Source organism: Vipera berus (assembly GCF_964194415.1).
Source record: "Vipera berus genome assembly, chromosome: Z".
Taxonomy (NCBI): domain Eukaryota; kingdom Metazoa; phylum Chordata; class Lepidosauria; order Squamata; family Viperidae; genus Vipera; species Vipera berus.
The window spans coordinates 83,808,201-83,827,268 of record NC_138205.1 but is presented as its reverse complement, the minus strand read 5'-3'; the positions used below and the strand labels follow the sequence as shown (position 1 = coordinate 83,827,268).

The window sequence follows — 19,068 nt, the reverse complement described above, 5'->3', positions numbered from 1 at the left end:
CCAAGTAGCCAGTCTTGAGAGTATGTATGTATGTAAGCAGGGGTAGGTTTATCTTTCATTATGGACAGAACTTTTTTTTTGTGTGTGTATGTTCTATATATGGATTAGCTCTATTTTGTTCAAGGTTCCAGAGTTGTGAATTTAATTATTGATATAAAAGGGTGCATCCTGGTTTTGAAATTAAATCAGACAGAAACACCACAAAATAACTGTTGTCCTACTAGATAGTTCTGACAAAGCAGACTATATACACATTATATAGTTCATATGCTCTTAAATCATGAATAGCAATCTGGTGCCATCCAGATATTGGGATTACACTTTCCAGAATCAATTGCTAATGAACATGTTCTCTGAAGCTTTAGAATATAGCTGGCATCTGTGGAGTAGGTTTCTGAAATATTATGGGTATTTATCCCATTATCTTCAGTGTATTTTTTCATCTTAGCTGTAATTAATGAAATTTCCAACTAGTGTGATTTATTTTTTAAATCTTTTATCTTTTACAGCTACTTGATCCCCTAAAGCATATTCTTTATTTTTAGGTGACACTGAATATTAGTTAAGGAAATATATGATATAGGATCATTATTAGATTATTTTCCTACATGCTTACATTTTGACATCTGCCATGATTGCTTGAAGGGTTTCTATTTGCTGTTAGTAACCTTGGGAAATAGCAGAGTACTTGGCAAAAAGAAACTAACTGAAAATCCTTTTGCCAGGTTAATTAACTCAGAAGCTTTATATTGTATATATTTCTACATGCCCCAGAAGGGGCTTGCATTCTTAAAATTTGAAAAGGATTTTAGAGATATTTGTGTTTGAAAATTGATATGATTTACCAACATATATGAAATCTCAGAGATTCTTAGTTGCTTCAGTTCTTTTAAATATATTAACAAAATATTCCTTTATGTGGGTGCCAATGCAGTTCATGCAGTTAGGATCCCTGATTTCATTTAAATTCTATTTTATCTTAAATCATGTACAGTTGTTTCCTGAATTTAAGGCCATATTTTTGGGAGAGGCAGTTCCATTGTAATTACATACCCAGAATCTTTATTTTCTCCCCTTTTTACTAAACTATTACTTTTTAAAATCTGATTCCCTACCATATTCTTCACCTTATTAGATATTTTTGTGGGATTAAAGAAACGGTTTAGATATATAAAACCTCAAAATGCTCAAATTTTATATTTTTAGTCTTCTATTTGTTTTTCCAAGTACTCAAAGTACTCAAAGGCTGTGTCATGGGTAAACATAACAGTATTTATTTTATTCATATTGTAGTCTTATCTTTTCTACAGTGCTTTTTTTGTAAAAGAAAAAGGTGCCGGAACTCACACATGTCACACAACCCGCCTTGCCTACCCTACAAGGTTCCATCCAAAAAAGGTGCCGGAACTCCGTTCTGAGCGTTCTATGAGAAAAAAAGCCCTGCTTTTCTAACTAAAGTCTGAATTCAATGCCTTAAGAGAAATTGCTATTATATCTTATACGTATGTACTATATATACCAATCTTACATTCAAAGTATAGCTTATTTGAACTACCTTTTTGACTCTACAAGTCGAACACAGCTACCAGATTTGCACTGTAATCTGTCAGAAGCTTGACTTTTGGTTTTACATTCCCAGATAGATTGTAAGAATGGAATAACCACCAGCCACGTAATGCTTTATTGCGCTCCCTAATGCATTGCAATCATTGTCAAGTTGTTTTGGTTTGATGGATCACAAATTATGAACATGTGCAATATAATATATACTGCTCAAAAAAATAAAGGGAACACTTAAACAACACAATGTACTGTATTTAATAGTAGGATGTCTTATCTTGTGTTCCCTTTATTTTTTTGAGCAGTATATAATATCTTTATATGCTATAATGGTTTGCTTTATTTTCTGTGGGTATATGAATTCTGGCATGGGATGGGGTAGAGAATAGAAGGGGCTGTAACAGAAGTCTTTTAACTACCTGCTTTTTGTCTGTCATCTTGAAGAAGCTAATAGATTGGAAGATAAAAATGGATATATTTATGTATATATAAGAGATGTGAAAACTATGATTTAGTTCCACTTGTTAGCTTCTATTTTTTTGTATTTCAACATCCAGAACACTATAGCTTTTCTAGCGTAGAATAATAGAATAGAATAATAACTTTATTGTCACTTTAAATGTACACTAATTGGCATATATTAAAATGAAATTTCGTTGGATACACCTCTCAAAAGGTCACCATCTCTGTTATACACTACATAAATATGACTAAATAAATAAATAAATAAATAAATATGCATATACCCACCTATATTATATGACACAGAGAAACTAGATATAGTTTGGGTTATATATACGTGTGTATGGCAAGAAAAACAAATCTTGTGAGTTTACTAGACGGATGGCTTAGGGGACAAAGCTATTATAGAATCGGGTAGTCCTGCTAGAAATACTTCGAAACCTCCTCCCAGAGGGGAGCAACAGAAACAGACCGTAAAGTGAGTGGGTGGGGTGTCTAACAATGCTTTGACTTAAAAGCAGCATATAAGCAGCAATGCTTATAAGCAGCATCCTGAATACCAGGAAGCAAGCTTCCTATGATCTTTTCGGCTGTCCTTACCAATTTCTGTATGGACTTTCTATCTGAGACACTGCTGCCACCAAACCAGGCTTTGATAATAAAATCTAAAGGAAGGCTTTGATAATAAAATCTGAAAAGCTGTTATGTTCATATACTGTCCAGTTTGTCTTACTTAGAAAAGGCTATCCAGGCTGTTCAGCAAGTAGTCTGTGCTAACTCTCTTTGCTATGCCAGCATGCAAAAAAAAATAAAATAATAATGAAAAAAATTCTATTTGCTTTCCCACTGTTTCCTGACTTTTTAAATTATAATTATCTGGAGCTGTTTCTATCAGATGATAGAAGAAAACATTTCTTTTCTTTGTGGGTAATTAACTAAAAATGAAACATTAATAAGTGCTAGACCATGCCAGTTTCATCTCAGTTTGCTTTCCAGGATGATGTGGCTAATGTTATATGCCATGCATATCTGCCAGTAAGTGAATAAGAAAATCAAGGAAATGAGGTAGAACAGCTGTGGATGCCATCCCAACTCTCTGTGTGTGGGAAGAGTGGTGGCTTGTGGGCATTGGATAAAAGCAGGTATCTAAAGGCTGGGTTTGTGAAATGAGCTGGCTGACTAGACAGGAAACATCTGAGGAATAGAAAGTGAGCTTTGGTTTCTTTCATCTCTTCCTAATTCTGAATGGGGAAAACAACTTGAGAAAGTTGGTTATTGCAGAAGGGAAACTACTTTGAACATGTAGTTGGGAATGTCAGCTGGATGTAAGTCAGAGATCTTCTAAAAGTGAAGGCAACCTGAAACATTCAATAAAGGAAACCTTTCTCCAGTAGCATCCAGAAATTTTACTGCTAGTAGATCTTGACACTGTTTAAAAGTTAGATGACACTGATTGTGATTGTATGAAGAAAATAGCTACTGATAGAGAAGAATGTTAGGGTAGAAATGAGGGGTTCTTGGTGCTGTCTGAACACTTTGGTTGTTTTTTTAAAATAGATTTTCATTACCAAACTTGGTAACACCATCAGTGCTAGGAGGGAGATGAGTTTGCTCTCAATTAATATTCTAAAGGCTTATCCTGTCAGTGTTGGTGGGAGTGGCCTTGGTGGTTCTTTGATTGGGCTATTTATTGTTAGATTGTTTGGCAGTTCTTTGATTAAAGTATTGTTTATTTCTTGTTAATATTTTGTAAATGACTCCTGGTGGTTCCCCCCCCCCTCTTTTTCTTCTGAGTTTCTGGATGTTTTGGTTTACTTAAAATGTTTTAGTTGGTTTGTGTGCTATGTTGATGCCATGTGGTTATAATACTCTGTTGGTTTCTGATATGTTTTTGATGTATGGCAGTGTTATCCTTTTTACAGCTTGTGTTGGTTGTGTTATATTGAGTTTTGTGGTTGGGCACTTTTTGATGGAAGGTATTATAATGATAGGTTTTCTTTTTCTGATATTCAGGGTTGCTGCAGTTTGTTTATGATCAACTAAACAGTGTTCTTACATAGCTTCTCTTATGGAAAGTTGGGTTATTATGGGTAGTCCTCAACTTATGACCACAATTGAGCCCCAAATTTTTGTTGCTAAGCAAGACAGTTGTTAAGTGAATTTTGCTCCATTTTACGATATTTCTTGCCACAGTTGTTAAGTGAATCACTGCAGTTGTTAAATTAGTAACATGGTTGTTAAATGAATCTGGCTTTCCCATTGACTTTGCTTGTCAGCATGTCATAAAAGGTGATCACATGACAATGGGACACTGCAACTGTCATGAATATGGGCCAGTTGCCCAACGTCTGAGTTTTGATCATATGAACATGGGGAGGCTGCAAAGGTTATAAGTGTGAAAAAAGGTCATACGTCATGTTTTTCAGTGCCCTTGTAACTAAATAGTCACTAAATGAATGGTTGTAAGTCAAGGACTACCTGTACTTTGATAGTGGAGCAGGTGGTTGAGTATGGATGACTTTTCAATAGTTTCTAGTTTGCTATCATAGTTTCTGCTGTTAAGGATATCCAGGAAGAGTAGTGTGTTGATGTATTCTTCCGTTGTGAATTGGATTCTCTTGAAGATGTTGTTGATGGTTTCATATGTGTTCTCTAATTGGTCAGATATTAGAAATCAGGATTACTGCTGATGGAAAACTACAATTGATACAAATAATTATAAATTGCATGAATGGTTTTCACTCAGAAAGAATTATATCAAGAGGTAATTATAGAAAGAGATAGTTTGTTGATTTTTCCTCCTGTTATACGATAAATACAACTTTTAATTTTGAAGGAAGACTATTTGAAGGGACAGGATTTTTGACTTTGGCAAAAGAGTGTCCATTGCTTAAATTTCCAGGAGAAGTAAACAACAATTGCAATAAAATATGGGGTTTGCCTACATTAATCCGAATCTGACAAAGACTGCTCATATGTATTTGTGCCAATGCTAATTGAAAATATACTGTATATACAGAATATTTCCAAACATGGGATAATTTCTATAAATAACTGGAAAAATGGAGTAGACAGTAGAAATGGAAGTTGTATTTCTATTAATGTTAAATATGTGAATCCAGACAACACATTGTTTATTAAGCACTAAAAATTTGTAACTATAAAACTTAATAAAATATTTATGGGGGAAAAAGAAAATATACTGTTCTTCCATTTGGGTCATATGTGAGTTCTGTTGCTCCATGGGACTATTATTGAGGCCATAAGCTCCGCATATTTTTCTCAATCTCTGTAATCTCAATCTCAGTTGTACTGTGTGGTATGGATTGCTGTCTTTTGTCTTTAGTAAAACTGTTGGGAATGGAATTAAGTAGGCAAAAAGCACTGTCCCTTTAGAACAGTGGCAAAGGGGTGCATTGTATTTTTCCATCTGAGATTTAAAAATAAATCTCAGAGGAAACTGAATCATGTTCTGACTGCCCCTCCAGTAACAAGATAATAAAAAATTATACTAAAGTTGAACAAGAGCAAGGGTTAGGGTTATTTAATGGTGAAGTTTGAAATAAATTATCTCAATTTTCTGCTTGTGGGAAGATGTTTCATTAGGGAAAAATCAATATCCAAACATTTCTTGTACTTTTGCAATGGATTTATTGGAGTATTCCATTGGAAAAATTGAATTTTTCTGAAAATTGTTTTGAAAAAACTTCCCATGAAGGCTTTCTTTTTAAAATTCAAATTTCCAAAATTATTTGTGATATTGATGACAAAAAGGACATATTTCCTGAATAAAGTGACAACCAAAAAAAATTCTAATAAAGGTTTAAAATCCATTTATTTCCTTTGCTATCTGACGATATCTATGTGATTGAAACAAACCACTTCAACTGGACTTCAGCTAAACTTTATGAGAACTAAGATTAGAAAGTCTATATGGTAAAAACTACGTAATTACAAATATTTAAACTGAACAACAGGACAGTGAGTTAATTGATACAGAACATTCCTGTCCCTGATTATCTAAAAATTATAGGGTTATCAGTGCATGTAACATAGACGTGTGTGCGGATAAGAATATCAACCTTGTTGTCAAGCAAAATCAAGCTTTTAATAGTGAGTGCCACACCAAGTGCACTAATCAAACAGATGGTAAGAAAATAGGGGAACTCAGGCACCACACAGGTTATGTAGAAAATAAACACAGGGTCAGTCATAAAGGATCTAAATGCCTATACACCAACACAGAGAGTATGAGCAATAAACAGGGTGAATTAGAAATTCAGGTAAATGAGGGCAGATATATTGTTGCCATTACGGAACAATACGGATGAGACTCAAAATGGAACACACAGCTAGAGGGATTTAAATTATTTAAAGGAAACAGATCAAATAAAAGAGGAAGTGGAGTTGCTCTCTATATAACAACTAACTATATCTGTACAGAAACAGAGCACAACAATGTTGAAAACTGTCTTGAATACATTTGGGTCAACATAAAAGCGGGAAAAAGTGACATTGCCATAGGTGTATACTATAGGCCACCCAACCAAACAGAGGAAATAGATTATCTTTTTGCTAGTCAGTTAATTAAGGTATTTAGAAAGTACATCCCAATAGTAATGGGGGACTTTAATTACCCTGACATCAACTGAGAGACAAACTCTGCACCAAGTGGAAGATCAAACAGATTCCTGACAAACCTAGCAGACAACTTTGTCTCCCAAAAAGTAGAGAAGGGAACTAGGGGATAGCCATATTGGATTTAATGCTCACTAACAGAGTTGAAATGATAGAAGCCACAGGAACCTTGGGGGGGGGAGTGATCATGCAATATTGGAATCCAACATTAAGCAAGACAAGCAATAGAACACAATCAAACTAGAGTCTTGGACTTTAAGAGAGCTAATTTCAATAAACTTAGAGAGAGCTTGGGAAGGATTCCGTGGATGAGAATCCTCAAGGGGAAGACAACTCAAGAAGCTTGGGAAATTTTGAAAATTGAGATTATAAAAGCCTAGTCTAGCAGAATACCAATGAAGAAGAAAAATAACAGTTCTCAAAAGCAACCAGCATGGCTGTATAAAGAACTCTGATAAATTGAAAGAAAAAAGGACAAGTATAAAAAGTGGAAAGAGGGGCACATAACTAAGGCAGAATATCAGCAAATAGCCCGAGCCTGCAAAGACGAAGTGAGGAAAGCTAAGGCTCAAAATCAACTTAGGCTTGCAACAAAAGTCAAAAATAACAAAAAAAAAGCTTCTTTCACCATGTAAAAAAAATAAGAAAAAAGTTAAGGAAATGATTCGTCCATTAGTGGGAAAAAGTGGCAAGAAGATGACGAGCAACAAGGAGAAAGCAGAACTATTTAACTCATTTCTTGCATCCATCTTTACACAAAGGGAAAAAAACAGTCCAACCTATCAAAAACAGAATCGTAAGAAAAAGATTAGAAACACATTAAGATAGGCAAGAAAATGGTAAGTGAACACATGTCCACTCTAGACAAGTTCAAATCACTAGGACCAGATGGATTATACCCTAGGTTTCTGAAGGAACTGGTAGATGTGATCTCAGAACCACTGAATTATAACTTTCAAAGATCCTGGAGCACTGGGGAACTACCAGAGGACTGGAAAAGAGCTGAGATAGTTCCCATCTTCAAAAAAGGAAAAAAATGGATCCAGGATATCAGTCTGACCTCAATACCTGGGAAGATCTTGGAAAAGATAATCAAGCAACGAATCAGCGAACACCTAGAGACAAACAAAGTTATTACCAAAAACCAATATGGGTTTGTCAAAAAACAGATCATGGCAGACAAATCTTATTGCATTCTTTGACCAAGTGACAAAATTAGTGGACCAGAGGAATGCTGTGGATATAATTTACTTGGACTTAAGTAAGGAATTTGATAATGTAGGCCACAACCTACTACTTGATAAGATAGAAAAATGTGGGTTAGACAGCATAACCACCAGATGGATTTGTAGCTGGCTGACTGGCCATACTCAGTGTGTGGTTCTCAATGGAACTGCATCTACATGGAGGGAAGTGTGTAGTGAGGTGCCCCAGAGCTCTGTTCTGGGCCCATTGCTCTTCAACATCTTCATCAATGATTTGGATGAGGGGATAGATGAGGAATCATCAGATTTGGAGATGACACCAAGTTGGCAGGAATAGCCAACAGTCCAGAAGATAGGCTTAAAATACAGAAGGATCTTGACAGACTTGAACATTTTGCACTATCTAACAAAATGAAATTTAACTGGTAAAAAGTAAGGTTTGACATTTAGGCAAGAAAAACCAAATGTACAGGTACAGTATAGGTGGTACTTTGCTCAATAGTAGTAACTGTGAGAGGGATCTCAGAATCCTAGTGGACAGTCACTTAAATATGAGCCAGCAGTGTGCTGCAGCTGCCAAAAAAGCCAACACAGGGCTAGGCTGCATTAACAGACCGATAGAATTTTTTACATCACAATGTAAAAAAGATGTTGAGACTCTAGAAAGAGTACAGAGAAGAGCAACAAAGAAGATTAGGGGACTGGAAGCTAAAAGGAACGGTTGCTGGAATAGGGTATGTCTAGTTTAATAAAGAGAAGGGTGAGGGGTGACATGATAGGAGTGTTCTCCAATATCTCAGGGGCTGCCACAAAGAAGAGGAAGTCAAGCTATTCTCCAAAGCACCTGAAGGCAGGACAAGAAGCAATGGATGGAAACTAATCAAAGAGAGAAGCAACTACAACTAAAGAGAAATTTCCTGACAGTTAGAACAATTAATCAGTGGAACAACCTGCCTCCAGAAGTTGTGAATGTTCCAACACTGGAAGTTTTTAAGAAGAGACTGGCCAGCCATTTGTCTGAAATGGTATAGGGTTTCCTGCCTGAGCAGGGGGTTGGACTAAATAACTTTCATTTAGAATTAGGTGTTTAAAATTAGGTAGTTCCAGTACACAACATTGATTATGAATTAGTTTCATTTATTTTCACATTGATACCTTACCTACAAATTATTATAGGTGGTATTCTTACCATAACCTTCTCTACAGAAATCATACTGATCCTGCAGTAGATACTTTGTAGAAATATTTAGTCAGCTAAAATAGAGGAACATTGTGAAAATTGTAAAGGCAATTTTGTCTCTTGTATAGAATAATATTGTTAATGTTCATTATGAAATTTGAAAAAAACAAATATTGTGATGCAATTCAAGGCAAAATTCATTAAAAATATCCATAATATTTGTAAAATTCTGGTGTGAAAATGTTTGTGTACAGTGTTAAGAAACAAAGTTCTTTTGTTAACTTTTGTGCACAGATCTAAAAGGGGTAGAATAGTAGTTGCCTTTGCAGGATTGATTAAAGAACTCTTTAAGGAAACTGTCTATCAGATTTTATTTAGTCCTTTGTGTAAACTGGTATTTGTTTTACTCACTTGGGTTTCCTCCTTTCTGTACAAGTATGATGGATCTTCCAATAATTATCAAATAATTGAGCTCAATTACAGAATCCTGTGATCAAAGCATCTGCATCAGCAAATACATTAAAACTATATGGGAGAAACATTGGTTTTCACCTTATCATTTATTATGGTTCTTGGCAGGAAGAACAAGCTATAACAAACATATTTCAGCAAATATTGGTCAATTCAAGTTTTAAATTAGTAAAAAAAATCACCCCAAATAATGATTATACATTACACCATTTTCTGTCTTGTCAGAATGTTTTTGTGTTTTAGAACTTAGTATGTATTTGTATACTATTTAACATTATATCTCAAAGTTTGCTTTAATACCTCCAGTATTAAAACAAACTTGTGGTGTACTGTAGTCATATCTTCAGGGAACTTAATTCTTGGTCTAATAAATCTCATTTCTGGAAATATTTTGTTTATAGCCTTTCTAAACTTTGAATTTTATAATTCAATCTCAGTGCAATTCTTTCTTACTGCTTCCCCAAGCATCAGTTTAATTAATTCTTTATCTTTCTTACTCCTCCTGTCTCTACCGTAAAATGTATATTTACATTTTTTTCTTGATATTTGCTTAGTGAAACATGCAAGTAACATAAATTACTGCTTCATTCTCATTTTTGTTTCTCATTTTACTTTTTCCAATAGTCTGATTTTTTCCATGTTACAAAACCAAGAGATAGTAAGAAAATAGTTTTTCTATTAAGGTCTTCAGTGAGTGTTGTAAATATTAGTGCTTTTGTTAAAACAGCTTAGATTATTTTTATACATCTAATTTTGTAATAACTATGGGAAGTGTAATGGTATTATGGAAGTATTTACAGAAATGTTTCAACATCTGGGCCCAATCAAATTTGACTAATCATGTTCTGAGGTACAGCTTTATATATTCAAGCTCTCCTTCTTTTATTATTGCAGCTCTTTGCCAAATACTTCAAATGTATTACAAAGCTGAGCAATGGGTAATGTATCTTTCTCTGCTAAGATAATTATCCCATATTATTACAAAAAACCTTCATATAATTCTAGCTTATTAGCTTTCTTCTTTTTAAATATTTTTTTACATTATATCAATCACGCCAAGTCTTATTAACTTGATCAATAAGTTAATTACGCCTTCTCTAAATTTGCATTGCATTTCATAATGTACCATTTATTTCTTTAGCTTTTAACTGTGGAATTACCAGGAAAGCATCATAAAGACATTTCATGGCTAATATAGTTGATCTGATAGCTCTAGATCTTGATGATGAGAGTCAAACATCATCCCTCTTGTCATATTACTTATTATGTAAGTACAGCTTACTATAAGACCTATTTTAGCATTCCATGTAGCATTTTAGGGACACATTTTTAATTTTACCTGATGCTTTATTCTGATCATGTCCTGGTACTTTAAAGTCTACCATAATTATCTTGAAAATATACTGGCACCACATTCTTAACAATACCACAAATTTAAATTTTGATATTTGTTTGTGTTTTATTTATTTCCAGCCTTTATTATTTTTATAAATAACTCCCTCCTCCTGTTTTCCCTACAACAACCCTCTGAAATGTGTGGTCTGCAAAATTATACAAACAGTTTTCATGCCTTAAGCCTGGTGCCTATACTACTAGACCACAGGTCTGCAACCCGCGGCTCCGGAGCCGCATGCGCCTCTTTCAGCCGTCTCTTGTGGCTCCCAGTCCTCTGCCATGTGCAGTCCAAAAAAAAAGTGGGACTAAAAATGTTCAACCAATCAATTCAAATATGCAGGGTAGGTGCATATCTCGCCTTGACTCCACTCTTCAGTCAAACCCTGTTCTGCACATGCGTGCATGTATGCGCATGTGCACACATTTTTTGCGGCTCCCAGTTTTTCCTTTTGTGAGGCAACCGGTTCCGAGTGGCTCTTTCACTGTTTCAGGTTGCTGACCCCTGTACTAGACCAAATTGCTTTGGACAAACTTAGAGAACTTTTTGTTTCTACCCTTTTTTTGTTTCTTAGTCATCAAGCCTGCATTTACATCTCATCTCTGGGACAGAATTAGCAGACTTGGTTGATCTGGGAACAAAACTTTCTTTACAATTGATTGATAGGGGCAGTGAAGCCTCCATCAACCCAGTTCAGTAGAATGATGTAAGTGGTGATTTTTCCCTTCTGGTTGGTTTTTAATATTTACATCCCATTTCTCTGAACCTTTAGTTAACTTCATTCTTATTCACCCCTGTGTAAAACTAACAACTAATGGTGCTTGAAATTAATTTCACTTGAATTTCCAAATGTCTACAAATGCAGAATTTTCACCTTATCCACAAGTCTCATTGCCAATATTGGAGGCATTGGCCAGGATCCTTGGCATGGATAACTGGAAGCGGGGTGGGGAATGGCATACCCTGTCAATTTGTTGTCATTATGAGGATTCTAACTCTTTTCCCCCCAAAGAAATAATATTAAATTTTAGGGCTAGACTGTACAGGTTTTACTACTAAAGTTTTGTATATGGATTACTTAAGACTGTTTATTATGAATGAAATTAAACTTTTTTTATTTTTCCAGTTTTCTTTTTAATGAAATCTGTACTCTAATTTTTTTTTCATTCCCTTTATTTTTTTTACTGACTGAATTTGTGGGACCTTCAGGGCTGCACAGAAATGTCCTTTGGGAGCCTCACAGATTTCTCATCCCTGATAGAATGCATTTGTCAATGTCACTTCAGATGCCATCATAGTTTGTAGAATGGAATGTTTGTTCTACAACCATTATGGATTTTTCAATATCTCCTTGGTAAGCAGTTTGATATTCATATCTTTATGATATGATGAATGTAAGTGTAACTTACGCAAATTATAGACATTTTAAACCTTAATTTGTCTCACATCTCAACCTGATCTGTGCTGTAATTAAAGAGTGTCATGACACTGCTAACCAAGATTAGTTATATTAATTAAATTATAGCTGGTAAGAATGAGAAGTAAATTAAAATGTATAACACTGTTCACTTTGAAAGCTCTACCAGTAAATGCCCCATTTTAACTAACCTGCCATAACAAATGGAAAACAGCTATAGGCTTAAAAGAAAACTTAAAGCAAAAATGTTAGACCCTGTCACTGGCATTATGGGTCAAATCTTACTATCTGCTTCATCCAGTAAGAGATGGAAAACACAAGGTCCTTCCCAAGGCAGAATTATTGTCAGGATTTCAGAACATAATCATTGTAAACAAAATTCTGTATTCTATAATTTTATATTGACTCCTCACTATCAATCTGATGGTCTGTTCCTCTCTGGGATGATGTCACTAACCCAGTATACAAAGAATGGAACTGTTTTATTTTCTCAAGAAGCTGTTGGGTAAATCATGGTTGCTTTCAGGATGAGAACTTTCAACCAAATAAGCTAAGCATTTATTAGAGATCTAAACTGAGATCAGCTTAGACTTAACAATTTGCAAATGTTGTTTGTTCTCAACTTTATATTTATTAGCTTTTTCAGTTGCATTTGAGCTGGCTTTCACACTAAATTGCTTTGATTTCTCTAATAGAAAAATCTACTCAAGTGGAAATAAAGAGAAAGTACAATTCTGTTGATCTTTCTGAATTTCTCCTGGTCTTTCATACTACCAATTATTGCTGAGATTTTTTGTTACTGATATGCAGATAACGGATACCATCTAGTCCTATTTCTGTCTCTTATCAGAGTTAGCCTTAGACCAGTATCTGGATACTATAATGAACTAGGGATCAGTCATCTGGCAAAAATGGAGTCACTGTGAATTTGCAGTCCAGGTGCTAAGAAAATCTCTAGGTTAGGGTGGGGTTGCACTCCTCCTGAAAGAGCAATTGTACTGCCTCCATGTATTCCTGGATTTTTCTTTTTTCCTTGAATTTCTATCCATATATCAGAATTTGGATACCTTGTACTTTTTATTTGTTTGTTTGTTTGTTTAATTAATTCATTTGCCTGCCATCTTGCTTTCTAGCAGATAATATATTAAGATGCTAGGTTTTTTGACTGGAAGATTGGCAGTTCAAGACTCAAATATCGCATGATAGGGCGATCTCCTGTTCTTTCCCCAGCTTCTGCCAACCTAGCAATTTGGAAGCATGCAAATGCAAGAAGATAAATAGGTACAACTTTGGTGGGAAGGTAACAGAAGACCTTGTGCCACATGACAACAGAAGTATCTTTGGACAATACTGTCTCCTTTGTCTAAGAAATGGAGGTAGGCACGGCCCTTAGAGCCTGACACTACTGAACAGGAGAAACCTTTACCTTTGCTTTTTTATAGTATTCTTAAGAATATTTTGATAAATTTATTTATTTATTTTATTACATTTATATACCGCCCTTTCCCGAAGGACTCAGGGCGGTTTACAGGGTGATTAAAAAACCAAGATACAAAAGTTAAAAACAAATTTAAAAAATTATATTTGTCCCTACATAAATAAAACCCCAGTTAAAATAAGATTAATCCTCAGCCTGGGCCAGAGAGCTCGAAGAGCCAGGTCTTCAGGCCCCGGCGGATTGAATGGAGGTCGGGGGCAGTCCTCATCTCCTCTGGCAGCTGCTTCCAAAGGGCAGGCACCCCCACTGAGAAGGCCCTATCCCTGGGTGTTACCCGCCGGCAATCTCTTACCGGTGGCACCCTGAGAAGACCCTCCCTGTGGGAGCGCACTGGACAAAGGGAACTTGATGCCGGCAGCAGGTGTTCCCTCAGATATCCCGGACCCAAGCCATTTAGGGCTTTATAGGTCATCACCAGCACCTTGAATCTCACCCGGAGGGCAACCGGAAGCCAATGCAGCTCGTGGAGTAGAGGTGTTACATGGGAGTATCGGGAAACCCCCATCACAACTCGCGCGGCCGCATTCTGCACCAGTTGAAGCCTCTGAGTGGTCCTCAAGGGCAGCCCCATGTAGAGGGCATTGCAGTACTCTAAATGGGAGGTCACGAGCGCATGAGTGACTGTGCGTAGGGCATCTCGGTCCAGATAGGGTCGCAACTGGCGCACCAGGCGAACCTGGGCAAAAGCCCCCCTGGTCACAGCACCTATATGGTCTTCAAAATTAAGCTGTGAGTCCAGGAGGATGCCCAAGTTGCGAGCCCCATCAACGGGGGGTAACACCTCACCCCCCATCGTTAAAGGTGGAATGGACTGGTTAGTCCAAGATGCCGATATGCACAGCCACTCAGTCTTAGCAGGATTGAGACGAAGCCTGTTTCTCCCCATCCAGACCTGGACCGCCTCCAGGCAACGGGACATCACGGCGAGGGCATCGCTGGGTTGGTTCGGGGTGGAAAGAAAAAGTTGGGTATCATGAGCGTACTAATGATACCCCACCCCGAAACCACGAATGACCTCACCCAGCGGCTTCATGTAGATGTTGAATAGCAGGGGTGAGAGAACTGACCCCTGAGGAACTCCACAAACAAGAGGCCTCGGGGTGGATCTCTGCCCTCCCGTCAACACCGACTGCGAGCGGCCCAGGAAATAGGAGGAGAACCACCGTAAGATGGTGCCTCCCACTCCCAGCCCCCTGAGACGCCGCAGTAGGATACCATGGTTGATGGTATCGAAAGCCGCTGAGAGATCTAATAGGACTAGGACAGAGGAGCAACCCCTGTCCCGAGCCCGCCAGAGGTCATTCACCAACGCGACCAATACCGTCTCCGTGCTGTGCCTGGGCCTGAAACCAGATTGGTATGGGTCCAAATAATCAGTTTCCTCCAGGAACAGAGGAAGCTGATGCGCCACCACACTCTCAACAACCTTCGCCAGAAAGCGAATGTTGGAGACTGGATGATAGTTATTTAAAACAGCCGGGTCCAGGACAGGCTTTTTGAGGAGGGGTCTCACCACCGCCTCCTTCAAGGCGGCGGGGAAGACACCCTCCTTCAAAGAAGCAGTTATTACTACCTGGAACCAGCCTCGTGTCCCCTCCCGGGCCGTATAAACCAGCCAGGAGGGGCACGGATCGAACAAACAAGTGGTGCAGCTCAGCCTCCCCATGATCCTGTCCACATCATCAGGGGTAACAGGATCGAACTCAGTCCAGGTAACATGCTCAAGACCATCCGATTCCTCCACGTCAGATTCCGCCCAGTCAGAGTCCAAGCCAGCCCGGATCTGAGTGATTTTGTCCGTCAGATGATGACTAAACTCCTTGGCCCATCCCTGTAAGGGATCCTCCCTCACCTCCTGGTGAAGAAGGGAGCGAGTCACCCTAAACAGGGTGGCCAGGCGATTATCTACGGACGCGATGAGGGCAGCGAAGTAATTAGCCCTCGCCGTCCTCATCGCAGCAAGATAAGACCTTATAAAGGTTCTTAGCTGCAATCGGTCAGATTCGGAACGGCTGGACCTCCAACCGCTCTCTAGACCCCGTCTCTGATGCTTCATCTCCCGGAGCTCCGCAGAAAACCATGGAGCCAAACGGGATCTGCGGCGGGTCAGAGGTCGCAAGGGTACAACACAGTTGAGTGCCTCAGTGTCCGCCTTTTCCCAGGCATCCACCAAGGCATCAACTGGGCTGTGAGCGAGGGCGATGGGTATAGACCCAAGCGCCATCTGGAACCGTTCAGGGTCCATTAGGCGCCTGGGGCGGAACCATCTAGTTGGTTCCACCGCCCAGCAGCGGGGGGTGGCATAACAGAAGACCAGCTGCAGGAGATGATGGTCGGACCATGACGGGGGTAACAACTGGTAAACCCCCTCCCAAATCATCCAACCACTGTCCAGATAGGAACACCAGGTCGAGAATGTGACCCCCCACATGGGTCGGGCCTTGAATTACCTGGGTCAGGTCCATGGCCGTCATGGAGGCCATGAACTCCCGGGCTAGCTCCGATGACCCTCCCAGGGAAGGCAGGTTGAAGTCACCCAGCACTATGAGCCTGGGGAACTCCACCGCCAACCCTGAGAGGGTGTCGAGCAGCTCGGGCAGAGCTGTTGCCACACAGCTGGGCGACAGGTATGTAAGCAACAAGCTAATCTGAACCCGAGAACCACATCTCAGGAGGAGGGACTCACGCTAATCTGGACAATGGTGGTCTCCCGCGGGCATAATGTCTCCCTGATAACCACCGCTACCCCACCACCCCTACCCTGAGCCCGTGGTTGGTGTAGCACACGGAAACCTGGGGGGCATAACTCGATCAGAGGGACCCCTCCCTCTGAGCCCAACCAGGTTTCAGTAATGCATGCCAGATCCGCGGGCTTCTCGATCAAGTCACGAACGAGGGGAGCCTTATTAGCAGTGGATCTGGCATTAAGGTAAACCAGCTGGAGCTCAGGGGCCTGATCACCCTCACCCCCGGGCAAAAGGGTGCTAGCCGGAGGGTCAGAGCGCGTCACCGCTCGCAAACAGCGGGGGCGCGATCCCAGATGTCGATACGGCCCTCTGTGCACACACCTGCTGCCATTCCCTATCGTCGTGGGGATTTGAAGCCCCACCCCTACACATCCAGAAGCAGCCGCCTCTAACCCAAGCCCCAACCCGCTGGGACCCCAAACCGGCCCGGACTGAGTGCCGGTTAATAATCCCCTCCCCTCCCTCACCCTCCCTAACCTTTTAAAATAACTGGCTAAAAAGTGGATCAGAGGCCTCTTGATACATCTCTGCTCGAGGCCCCTATCTAAGCCCAACCACCTCTCGGGGTCCCAACAGTTGGGCCCGTCATTAAGGGGAGTGCAGGAAAGGGCAGCAGGTCGAACCCAGGAGGGAAAAAAACCCCTGAGGGCATAGAAATAGGCTCCAGAGTAATGCAAGGGAACCATAAATAATGAGAAATGTCTGCACAGGGTTGATGTTAATAATGGGTGGATTGATGGTATTGATAGCATAAGGTCCGGTAGATGTTTCACAGTCCAATTAGTCCAACTCAGCTCTCACCTGGGTGGAACTCAGAAAAAGAGACCCCAACCGTCCTCTCACTATGGCTGAGGCATCTAGCCTGTCATGGACAAAGTGAGGAATACCGGGGTAAACCCGCCCCAACTGGTCTCTCACACCAGTGGGGCGGTTGATGAACAATCCCATACCGTCCTTCCACCACGGTCCAGTCCCTGGTCCTGTCCGGAATTTTAATGGGAAGCACTAGCCCCCAAACGGGCATTAAAGCGTAATCCTGGCCGATCTTCGGGCCACAGTAGTGCCTGCCAGCCAGCACAAGGAGAAGGGCCAAGCGCCGGCCAATCTTCAGGCCGCCGGCCATTACTGCCATTCTGGGGAGGGGGGCAAAGACATCCCCCCTACAAACACTGTACAATGGCCAAAAGGCATTTCCGTCCACAAATCCAAACATTTACCAGCAAATCCAGCAAGTCCACGGTGGTAGGATAAAACCACGGCCAATTTCCAGGCCGGGAAGCCACCACCGCCATTAGGGAGAGGGAGGGCTCCGCACTGCCGAAACAGCTCCAGCCAGCTGATATAGTTCCCAGCTCCAAACCGAGTCCCAGGATCGCTTGATCGTTGCCGCTGCTCCTCCGACAGGCGGGGGGTGTCCATGGCGAAAAGATAGTAAAAGGAGCCTGTCGAACAAGCCCTGACCGATTTGCAAACCAGGAAACCACCACTCGGGGGGAGAGGAAAGGCTTTGCGCCGCCGAAAGCAGTGCCCGCCAGCTGATATGAATCCCAGCTCCAGCCCGAGTCCTCGGATCACCCGATCGTCGTCGCCGCTCCCCCAACAAGCAGGAACCGGAGAGCAGGTTAAATGCTAATGCTGTCATAAATATAGACATAGTTATTGAACATTTCCTCCAATAGTAAACTGAGAGACACTTAAAATAAAATTCTTTTTCGTTCTTGTTCAGTTTTTTTATTGCTTTCATGCAGCAGTCATAGCATCTAATATAGCAGCTGCCTTGGAAGTTATCATTCTAAGATAATGCTGATGCATGCTTTCCCTAGTTATCTACTTTCTTTATTCACATAAGACAAAGGATTTCAGCAAAATCTAAGACTTGGAAAAGTTATATTTAGATTAAATTTGTATGATTTGATTAACACAGAGATAGGGAAGCCTGTGTATTCAAAAGATACAAATGGATTTCATTTCATTTCATTTCATCTTGCTTATAATACATGTCAGATTTGCACTTAGCAACTAATTATTATTATTTTTATTTTTTTTGCTTTAAATATTTTCAGACGGCCAAATTAAGAAAAGAATTTAAAAATTATTTGGAATTAGCAACAGATTTTGATAGTTATGCGAATATAGATTCCTCGTGTACTTTTGTTTACAGTAGAAGAATTTGTACTTTTGTTGGGGTGGTGCTAGAAGGGTTGTCATTATTCTATCACTCTGTGGTTTCCCTACATTTTGTATTTTTATCTAGACCAGGGATAAGGACCCTTATGTGACCCTTCTTTCTTTCCAAACTACAGCTCCCAGCAATACTATTCAGCATGACTAATAATGAAGATCACTAAGAATTCCAGTCTAGAAATATATGGAAAGTTTGAAGGTCTCCAGTCCTGATTTAGGACTTGATAAGTATAAAATCTCCCAGTTTCTTTCAAGTGTCCACTCAATTGGGTAACATCATAGAACATATTGTGTAATAGCAAAAATCAGGGAA

At 39.6% G+C, this 19,068-nt stretch overlaps 1 protein-coding gene across 1 annotated transcript in view; it reads left to right on the top strand.

Moving 5' to 3' along the window:
* The window catches only part of RBMS3 (RNA binding motif single stranded interacting protein 3), a gene marked incomplete at its 3' end in the record, with an annotated part of 509,930 nt that overhangs the window by 197,122 nt on the left and 293,740 nt on the right, over positions 1–19,068 (top strand). The window lies entirely within an intron of this gene.